Below are 11,642 nucleotides of genomic sequence, written 5' to 3' on the forward strand. Positions count from 1 at the left end.
CAAATGTTAGCATTGCTCGAGCAAGTCCACTAAGAAAAGATTGATTTGGAAATGGTAAGAATACATGTATTTCAGGGCGTAGAAATAGAACCCAGGAGGGAGCAGGCAGCTTTATGTTTTTGGCATCAAATCCAGTGGCATTGCTTAATGAGGACTGCCTTTCCAATGGGATCAAGGGCTTGGGCTCTGCAGGCTGGTTGGCCCCCGTGAGCTCCAAGATTGAGGGCTCATGCACTGGCACTTCTGCTTCCAGTCAATCATCTGATGGTTTCAAACATACCCTTGACAGCAACCTTCTCCATTTCAGGATGTTGGGAGTGCCAGGTCTGAATGCAGGGAGGAAGCAAGAGGCAACTGATAACAGATGCTGTGATTTGGCCACCCTCCCTCCTTTCTCTGCCTACACCCGATTCTCCAGGGCCCCAGGGTCAGAAGCCTTGATTGAGCTCATAGTTCCAAGGTGACAGCTGGAGGTTTATTCTTATCTGTATCTCTTGCTGCTTCTCAATCTGGCCTCACCAAGATGGATTCACCCTAAGGCCTGATGTGGGGATTTAAACCCAAAATATTCGTCTCTGTCATCCTCTGCATTAACTTATTTATTGGGTGCTGACCGCAGACTCCCCAAAACAGTGGGCTCACCAGACCGCTACACAGCTAACTCCATTTGGATAGGCCTGCTTCCAAATTTCTAACTCTGGACTCTGTCTTCCTCACTTGACCCTGTCTTCTCTCACTCTCATTCTTTTGGGGATGAAAGAAAATGGGAATAGAAGGGAATCATACTTTATTTGGAAAATGGATAAAACCTAATATAATTGAGGTTGAAGAGCAATAAAGTGAAAGCTAAAATATGCAGAATCATTGTCTTATTTAGAGACATTTGTTGTCTATGTTTTAAAAATTGCTCATCAGGGTTTACGTTCTATCACTCCAGGTGAAAGACTTATAGCAGAGCCAGATGACTTTTCCTCCTTTAATTAGAAAAATACGTGCTCTTTGTAACTAATGAAACAACCAAAGATGTGAAAGGAAGACTAAACAATCCACACAGCCCCCCTTCCTACTGCACGTCGAAAACCATTGTTAAGAGCTTTGTGGATGTCCTTCACTGCTTTCTCCACATTCATGTAAAAATAGACAAATACAAGTAACCACATTTATTAGTTACATATTGCTGCATTAGAAATTATCCAAACTTACTGGCTTAACACAACACATATTTATTATCTCATGGTTTCTGTGGGCCAGGCATCTGGGCACAGTTTAGCTGAGTCTTCTGCTCAAGGTCTCACAAAGCTGCCATCAAGGTGTCAGCTGGGCTGCATTCTCATGTGAGGCCCAACTGGGGAAGAATCTGCTTCCAAGCTCACTCAGGTTGTTGGCAGAATTTGTTTTCTTGTGGCTGCAGAAATGCCAGTTTCTTGTTTGCTGTTGGCTGGAGGTCACTTCAAGTTTCAGAGGCCACTGAGAGTTTGCTGTCACATGACTTTCACAATATGGCCACTTGCTTCTTCAAGGCCAGCAATGAGAGTCTCTCTAGTGTGTGCTACCAAGGTAGAGTTTTATATAAATATATCATGATGTAATATCACAAGAGTAGCATTCCATACCCTTTGCCATATTCTACTGGTTAGAAGCAAGTCACAGGGCCTGCCCACACTCAGAAGGGGGGGGGGGGTATAAAAGGGTGTGAACACCAGGAGGTAGGGATCATGGGGCCCTCCTAGTTTCTAGCCACCACAGCATCCCAGGTGATTCTTGTGTACAAGAGCTGTCTGCAACACTATATAGGGGGTTCTTGGTCATTGCTGTTTGCATTTTTACTCATGGCATTATACCAGTGATGAAGCCTGCAGCTTGCTTTTATGACTTTTTTTTTTTTTTTTTTTTTTTTTTGAGGTGGAGTCTTGCTCTGTTGCCCACGCTGGAGTGCAGTGGTGCGATCTCGGCTCACTGCAATCTCCACCTCCTGGGTTCACGCCACTTTCCTGCCTCAGCCTCCCGAGTAGCTGGGACTACAGGAACCCGCCACCATGCCCGGCTAATTTTTTTTCTATTTTTTAGTAGAGACGGGGTTTCACCGTGTTAGCCAGGATGGTCTTGATCTCTTGACCTTGTGATCCGCCTGCCTCGGCCTCCCAAAGTGGCTTTTATGACTTTTTAACATATGTGTAGAGAATTTGTGGTTCCACATAAATGACAGTGTAACTAACCTTTCTGGGGTTGATTTACATTCAGATTGTTTCCAGTTTTTGCCACTGTAGTTGATATCTTTTTACATAGGTCCTTAATAATGGTACATTCTAGCAGGTATTGGAATACTATGGTCTGTGGACCAAATCTGGCTTGTTACCTGTAATAGTTTTTGCATTGTTAGCAGGTTGTAAAAAAAAAAAAAAAAAGAAGAAGAAAAATATGTGACAGAGACCATATGTGGTCCTCATTGCCTAAAATATTTACTATTTAGCCCTTTACAGAAAAATTTGCCAATTTATGTCCTATAGAATAGGTTTCAACAGAGTGAGAATATCTTATGCAGTTTGCAGTTTTTTTTTTTTTTTTTTAACAGAGTTTCACTCTTGTTGCCCAAGCTGGAGTGCAACGATGCAATCTTGGCTCACTGCATCCTCCACCTCCCAGGTTCAAGCGATTCTCCTGCCTCAGCCTCCTGCATAGCTGGGATTACAGGCGCGCACCACCATGCCTGGCTGATTTTTTGTATTTTTAGTAGAAATGGGGTTTCACCATGTTAGCCCGGCTGGTCTCGAACTCTTGACCTCAGGTGATCCGCCCGCCTTGGCCTCCCAAAGTGCTGGGATAACAGGTGTGAGCCACCGCACCCCGCCAGCAGTTTGCAAATTTAATAAACATTACCAGATTACTTTCCCAAAATACTGTAGCAAGTCATGCTCCCCCAGGAAAGTGTTGAGTGTCCAGAGTCTTGATGAATGATAGATATTATTGTTCCTTTTCATTTCAATTAATCTAGTGGATGGCAAATTACACGTTCTATTGTTTCTATTTGAATCTTTAGAACTAGAGAGATTGAACCTTTTTTCAAACACTTATTGTTTTGTTTTTTTTTTAATTTTCTCTTCTTGACATGTATATTCATTCTGTTCCTTCTTTGCTCATTTTTGACTGGATTATCTTTTCCTACATTGCATAAATATGTACTAAGGGTTAATATTGACCAGGCTCAAGTGACCAGGCTCCAAATTCAGCAGCGAATGTACTCTGAAAGTCTTTTAATCATTTTGTAAGATCTCTTATAACAGAATGGATACTAATCCCAAGGAATGGTTCTATATTTTACTTGATTAGTAGTCAAACATATCCAACTTTTCCTATTTAGGAAACTCTCCCCTGTCCCTTATTTATGCAAACTTTCTTCTAAAATTTATTTTACTTTTTAAAATGATTTGACTGATCTATTTGATGATTCCTGTACCATTGCCCCACTATTTTAATAACAGGATCTTTCCCATACATTTTAAAATATCATACGGCAAGTTCTCCCTCTTTGCTCTCTTTTTCGGTTATTATTGACTCCTCTTAGGAATTTAATTTTCTAAATGAACCTTAAAATCACTTTAGTTATTCTCACATATGGGTATAATTTTGAATCTTGCTTTTTATCTATTTTTTAGATTATTCCATTTGTTTCATTAACAGTAACCTATAGAACAATGTTGAATGGTACTGATAAAACTGAGCATTGCTTGTTTCACCCCTGATTTGAAAGAAAATCATGCTTGCTATTGACTTGTACAAGTAAGGTCTGTTTTCTCCAAATAATTTCCATTATTCCTATTTAAATAAAATTTTTATTATAAGTGGTTTTTGAAATTTATCAGATTTCTTTTGGAAAATCTATTAATATTTTATATATTTTTCTTTTTTTAAAAAAGTAATTATGTTGATAGGTTTCCTACTATTGGAATATCCTTCCATGCCTAGAATCAACCCTACCTGTTAATGGTGCTTTTATCTCTCTCTTATTCTCTCTCTCTCAATCATTTTAAAATAATGCTGGACCTAATTTGCTAATGATGAAATTGCTATACGGATTTCTAGTTCCATCTTTATCAGGGTTTAGAATAAAGCTTATGCCAGGTTCATAAAGTTCATTGGGAATTTTTCGTATTTTGTGTCTTTTGAAACTATTTAAATACATAGCAAGCACCTGTTTTTTTAAATGCTTGGTGGAATTTAGCGCTAAGACTATTATGGCCTGATGTATAACTGTTAGATCATTGCCAATTACTTTTTCAATATCATCTATGATTATTGTTTTACTTTTTTCATATTTTCTACTCTTTTCTGGCCAATTTTGGTAATTCATATCTTGCCAGGAAGTTATAATTTCCCTTTAAATACTTTTGCTTTTCAATTGTCATTGAGTTGCACAATGTCCTCTTTATAGAAAACTTCCATTTCTATGGTTATATATCCATTTTCATTCCTGACAAAAAATATAGAATATTTTTCTTGAGAGGAACTCATCTATTTTATTTTTATTTTTTAAAAGTCAAGATTATTGAGGTATACTTTATATACAGTAAAATTTGCCTTTTTAAGAACACAATTCAGTGAGTTTTGGCAAATGTGTACAGTTGTGTAACTACCACTACAATGAAGATAACATTTCTGACACCCTCAAATTTCCCTTAGGCCCTTTTGTAATGAACCACTAGCCCCACTGGCAGCCCCTGGAAATCACTGATCTATTCTGTGTCTCCAGAATTTTGCTTTTTGCAGGATGACATGTAAATGGAATTATAGAGGATGTGGATTTTACTTAGCATAATGTGTTTGAGTTCAGACACATATGAGTAGTATCTTCCTTTTTATTGCTTTACTTGTGTCTTTATTTATTTGATGTAAGACTTTCTATGTTATCTAATTTTTTCTGTTTTTGAGACAGAGTCTCACTCTGTCGCCCAGGCTGGAGTGCAGTGGCGCTATCCCAGCTCACAGCAACCTCCGCCTCCCACGTTGAAGTGATTCTTCTGCCTTAGCCTCCCGAGTAGCTGGGTTTACAGGCATGAGCCACCACATCCAGCTAATTTTTGTATTTTTAGTAGAGATGGTGTTTGACTATGTTGCCCAGGCTGGTCTCAAACTCCCAACCTCAGGTGATCTGCCTGTCTTGGCCTCCCAAAGTTCTGGGATTAAAGGCATGAGCCACTGCACCCGGCCCATGTTATCTATTTCTTATTGAGTGAGCTTGGCAATTTGTATCTTTTTATTTATTTATTTATTTTTTTCAGACGGAGTCTCGCTCTGTTGCCCAGCCTGGAGTGCAATGGCGTGATCTTGGCTCACTGCAATCTCGGCTCACTCGAACCCGCCTCCCGGGTTCAAGCATTCTCCTGCCTCAGCCTCCTGAGTAGCTGGGATTACAGGCGCGTGATACCACGCCCGGCTAATTTTTGTATTTTTAGTAGAGACGGGATTTCACCATGTTGGTCAGGCTGGTCTCGAACTCCTGACCTCGTGATCCACCCGCCTCGGCCTCTCAAAGCACTGGGATTACAGGAGTGAGCCACCGTGCCCGGCTTGCTGTTTGTATCTTTCAAGAAACTTGTCCATTCATCTAAGTTGTCAAGATTTTAATATTGTCTTATCTTTTTAATGTCTATAGGATTTCTTGAGAGGTCCTCTCATATCTGCTATTGTTAATTTTTGTTTCCTTTCCTTTTCTTCCTGTTAGTCTCTCTAGAAGATTATCAATTATATTGAAATTTTCAAAACTCAGATTTTTATGACACTGATTTTCTCTATTTTTAAAAAATTCAATTGATTTCTGCACTTACTCTTAATATTTCCTTCCCTCTGCTCGCTTTGCTTTTAATTTTCTCTTCTTTTTGTAATCACTTATGGTGGAGGCTTAGACAATTGAAGCACTTCTTCTTCAATAGGATCATTTAATGTGCCAATTTAACTGCATCCTGTGCAATTTGACATGTTATATTTTAATTTTTGTTCAATTCAAAATGTTTTCTAATTTCCATTCTGACTTCTTTTATGACCCAGGGGTTATTTAGAAATTTTTTTTATTTCCAAATATTTAGGGATTTACATATATCTTCACATTATTGATTTCTAATTTAATTCTATTGTCATTAAGGTGTTTACTTAGTACAATTTCAAATTTTTAAAAATTTGTAGAGGTTTGTTCTATGGCCCAGAATACAGTCTAACTTTCTGAATATTCAATGATTACTTAAAAAGAAAGTATTCTGCAGGTATCTATAATGTTAATCAAGTCAAATTTGTTGGAAATGTTGGTCACTTCCTGATGATATTTTTGTCTACTTGCTCTGTTGATTACTAAGTGAAGAATGTTGACATCTCCAACCATGACTGTGGATTTATCCTTTCTTCTTCTGTTTCTTCTTCTTCTCCTCCTCCTCCTCCTCCTTCTTCCTCTTCCTCTTCTTCTTCTTCCCCTTCTCCTCCTCCTCCTTCTTCTTTTTGACATTGACTCCCCTCTGTTGTCTAGGCTGGAGTGCAGTGGCACAATCTCTGCTCACTGCAACCTCCACCTCCTGGGTTCAAGTGATTCTCATGCCTCAGCCTCCCGAGTAGCTGGAATTACAGGTACCTGCCACCACACCTGGCTAATTTTTGTATTTTTGGTAGGGGTGGGGTTTTACCATCTTGGCCAGGCTGGTCTCGAACTCCTGACCTCAAATGATTTACCCACTCTGGCCTCCCAAAGTACTGGGATTACAGACATGAGCCACTGTGCCCAATCTATTTTTTCAAATCTATCATTTTTTGCTTCATGAATTCTGAAGGTGGCTCAGTCCATTTTATGCTGCTATAACAAAATATTTGAGGCTGGGTAATTTATAAAGAATAGGAATGTATTGGCTTACAATTGTGGAAGCTGGGACATCCATGATCTGGAGGCTGGCATCTGGTGAGGACATTCTTGCTATGTTATCACATAGTGGAAGGCATGCGCACATAGGTGCACACATGTGAGAGAAAGAGAGAGAGAAGGAGGGAGAAAGAAGGGGACTGAACTCACCCTTTAATAACAGACCCACTTCCGTGGTAATGGCATCAATCCATTCATGAGGGAGGAGCCCTTGTGGTCTAATCATCTCTGATTAAGTCCCACCTCCCAATACTGTTGTATTTGAGATTCAGTTTCCAACATATGCTTTTTGCAGGACACATTCAAACCATAGCACAAGGTCTGTTTTTAGAGGCATAGACTTTTGAGTTGATAGCTTTTCTTGGTGAATTGACCTCTTTGTTATGTGATGTCTCTCTTTATCCCTGGAAATGTCCCTTTTTTGGAAGCTTACTTTGCTCTTCATATAGCCGCTCCAGCTTTCTTTTAATTAATGTTTGGATGTTATATCTTTTGCTATCCAATTACTTTTAACCCATCTATGCCTTCATTATTTAAATTGAGTTTCTTATATATTGCAAATAGCCTGGAGTTGTTCTTGAGTTACTTTGGGAAATGTGGATGTGACTAGTTCATTTAAAGGGGCTGAAAAGCAATAACCCTGGGAACATGGTAACAGGTTCTGAAGTGATGAAGGACACAGAAATTGGCCCATGCAAAGAAGCAGGGCAGTAGCATTGAGTTGGTAATCTGAGATAGGCATTGAGTGGAGTTCCAAGTAGAAATCCACTGCTGCCTGGAAAATCCAGAGATCACTCTGGAAATCAAGTCAGAAGGAGTTCAAGGCCAGAGAACCCAGCTACTGAGGGGAATTAAGGAGGTTGATTGTGATACTGCAATGCAGAATAGGGAGTTTGTTTTCCGGAAAACCGGGTGGAGCTACCAAGGAGGTAGGGCACTTCTCCAAGACAAAAGCAGATAGTGGTACCTTAGAGCCCACCTTATTTGCATGTGAATTATCTTACAGTGTAGGGTGAGCTGAGCCAGCAAGTAGGAATCATGTAAGTGCAATTTCCAACTTAGAATTTAGTGACAGAAGCCAGGCAGGAGATGATAAAATACACTAATGGGCAGGCTTACTTGCCCAAATTCAAGGTTTTATCTTTATCAGATGACCTGCAGCCACTATAAAGAGAGGATAGAATTTGCTGGAAGGTGGATGTTCCAGCTTTTATTTTAATATTATTTTTTATTTTGTAAAATATAGGATTGCTGCAAATATGAAGCACGTTTTATAAACACAAGTCTTTTAAAAAGAGAATGGTGGATGCTGTGGGCTTAAGAGAAGGTTACACATAAAACTCATTCATGAGAAATTAGAATTTCACTCTAAATTTTTATAGACCACCTAGTATATGGCAAATATTGGGCTAAGCCAGTCCTGGTCTCAAATTTCAGGGATATTACAGTCTAATGGGGGCAAATCAACAGAAACGGTAAACAAAATGTTTACAAATGCTCGGTTGCAACAGTGACAGCACTATGAAGGGAGGCATAGGTTGCTTTTTGGATCAATATTAGGGGAATTTGGCTTAGGCAGGGAGATCAGGAAATGGTGGTTGAGAGGCCATCTGAAATATTGGCCTTAGTTAGGAAGGTGAGGGAAGAGTGGTCCAAGTGGAGGTTTGTGGCTGACCAGAACATGGCTACAACAGCCAGTGTGGCCAGAGTGCAGGGGAAAAGAGGAGAATGGTCCAAGATGACGCTGAGGAGATATGCAAGCACAAGACCATGGAGGGGCTTATCAGCACCATGGAAGAGTTCCATGGAAGGTAGGTCAGAAACTTGGAAGGACTTTTAGTTAGTGTATGGGGGTTGGGAGTGGGATGAAAATGATGGAAAGAGTGTTCCGAAGTGTGCATGATGTGATATAATTCAGAGATTACCTTGGCTGCTCTGGGAGAGGAATTAAAGGAGAAGATGTAGTGTAGATTACAGGTAGACCAGTTAGCAGGTTATTTCATCTATATAATCTGTAGATGTGTGACATGTGAAAGTTCATACTTGGAGGTTGAGTGCAGAAGTAGAGAGAACTCGGCCAGTTAAAGAGATATTTAAGAAATAAAATCAACAGGACTTGGTGATGGACTGGACATGGAGGGTGAGGGAGACATCAAACCTGAACCTTTGGTTTTTGGTTCATGAACATGATTGGCCAGGACAAGGTTTTAAGAAGAGATCATGAATGCAGTTTGGATATGTTGAACTTGAGATGGACTTTAGGCACCCAAAACTGATTACTGCAAAAAATAGGTCAATGTGTAGGGCTGAGCTCAGTGGAGAAACCAGACCTAGAGATTTGAATTTGGGAGGCTTCTGCACAAAATGGTGATTGAGTGATGGCATGAATGGCATTGCCTAAGGAAAGATTTAAAAAGAAAGAAATGGTCAACACCTCAAAAGCTGCTGTATGTCAAGATGAGGTCAACAAAACATCTATTAGAATACGTATTGATGTAGATGCCATTTTTTATTTCAGTGAGCACTATTTTGGTAGAGTGAAGACACTGAACTCCCAATAGAGTGTAGGGGAGTTGATTCTTCACAATGATGGGTGAGAATCAAAGCAGCGGGTCTGAACAGCCCTTTGAGAAGCTTGACAGAGAAGAGGAAGTAAGGGAGGGTGGTAGTTGGAGGGAAAATAAGATTGGTGAAGAGGTAAGATAAGCATTATTATTTGAAATGCTTTAGTGAAAATGAACAGCTTTTAATGACCACAATAAAAATTGAGCTTTGAGAATAAATAGACTGTGCAAAAGAACCAGTGTTCATTAAATCATTTTTCTGTGCTACTCCTTAATTGGTAATTGGTTGTCGGCCATGACATATTTGTTCGTTAATTGCTCTGCTTCCTATTTAACCATGCTTTAATGATTCTCTTAGGAGAACATGGCTGAAGAAGACCCAAAGAGAGATCCTAATTCCTTTCCATAAATTGCCCATTACTAAGATAAACAATTACAAGAAAGGTTGTTCTATAAGTCCTTAACCCCATTTTTATTTCACATTTTTGAATGTGCATTCCATAGTGAGCGTGGTACTCAGGAAAAGGGATTTTGTTAGTCCCACGTCTCCCTTTTTGTCCTCCTATTATAATTGTGAGCAATTGCCTTTTTCAACATATTGCACTTGTGTATTTTTTTTTTTTAAAGGCAAGATGTGGGCTACCCTGTGGAGTGTATGACATGCCCTTCAAGTTGACTTCGAAAGGTAATTAATTATGGTAGTATCTGTTCAGTTTCAAAAGTTCAAATTAAATATCCTTCAAAACTCGTATCAAAGGGAATATATTTTACACACCTGTCACTTGTGAGAAAGGCTGATGTGAGTGAAAACTAGGAAGGAGGTAAAGCTCATCATTAGAATGCTGGCACAGCCACCCTGGTCTGTTGAACGAACCAATCTTCTAATACCCCTTGAGCGGCCCTGTCTTAAGCACTCCATTACTACTTTTCCAGGAGTTCTGTGATTTCACAGAATTTACGGTAAGTCATTGTTGAAAGGACCTTTAAGAGCTTACAGAGGCCCAGACAAGAAGGCACATGGCTGGGCCCTCAGTGTGTAAGGGGATAGTTAGAGAATGCCCTGAGGGCTTTGAGCTGTCAGTCCAGTATTGTGTCCACTACAGTAAGGGTCAGCAAACTACAGTCCACAGGCCAAATCCAGCTCAATGCCTGTTTTTGTAAATAAAGCTTTATTGGAACACAACCACATCCCTTCATTGACATATCCTTTATGGCTGCTTTTTCTCTATAGCCACAGAATTGAGGAGTTCAGTGGTTGCCATAGAGATAGTATGGGCTGCAAACTTTAAGTATTCACTATTTGACCCTTTATAGAAAAAAATGCTGAGCCCTGTGACTTGCATTGGCTGCCAATCCTGGTTGCACTTTAGAATTGCTTAAAAAAAAAAAAAAAAAGAAAGAAAAGAAAAGTACAGGCTGCTGAGCCATGCTCTTGACCTTCTCATCCCTAATCTTTCAGGATGGGATCCAGGAATCCTCATTTGCAGAAAAGACGGTTTAAATGCTCAGTCACATTAAGAATCACTGCATTACATCCTGCTCTCTCTAAAAGCACATTGCCCTGAAAACCATCTCAGGTGGTAAGTGCCTTTCTATATGGGCTATGAGACTGGAAGCAGCTCCCCAGGGCAGTGCTTCACACACTTCCACTAGTATCAGAATCCCTTGGGGTGACTGCTAGTCCCACCCCAAAGATTCTGATCAGCAGGTCTCGGGGTAGGCAGGAGAACTGACATTTCTAACAAGCTCGCAGGTGGTGCAGACGCTGCAGATTCCTGGACCACACTTTGCATAGCACTGAGGAAGACCAAAGGCTTGCGTCTCTAGTGAGAGAAAGTCAGGTCCATGGGATGGGGCTGGGGATATATGTATGGACCAACTGCTAGGATTCTCCTAGATCACACTGTAAAGACTCCCAGTGCTCTGTTCAAATAATCATTGCTCTTCTCTTCCTCACCCCATCTATAAGACTTGAAATCAAGCAAACCTTGTTCTGGGTTTCCACTTCTATATAGGCTTTCTTTTATTGTGTTTTAAAAATTCCCTGGAGAATATTTTGAGTGTTGTAAAAGAATTGTATTTTGAATAGGGAAAGGCAAATAGTGGATGAGAGACAGTAAAGGAAAATGAATTATATGTCATAAAGTAGTATGAATAAATGGTAGATGTTGAATAAATATTTG

The sequence above is a fragment of the Pongo pygmaeus genome, chromosome X, assembly GCF_028885625.2.
Source record: "Pongo pygmaeus isolate AG05252 chromosome X, NHGRI_mPonPyg2-v2.0_pri, whole genome shotgun sequence".
NCBI lineage: Eukaryota > Metazoa > Chordata > Mammalia > Primates > Hominidae > Pongo > Pongo pygmaeus.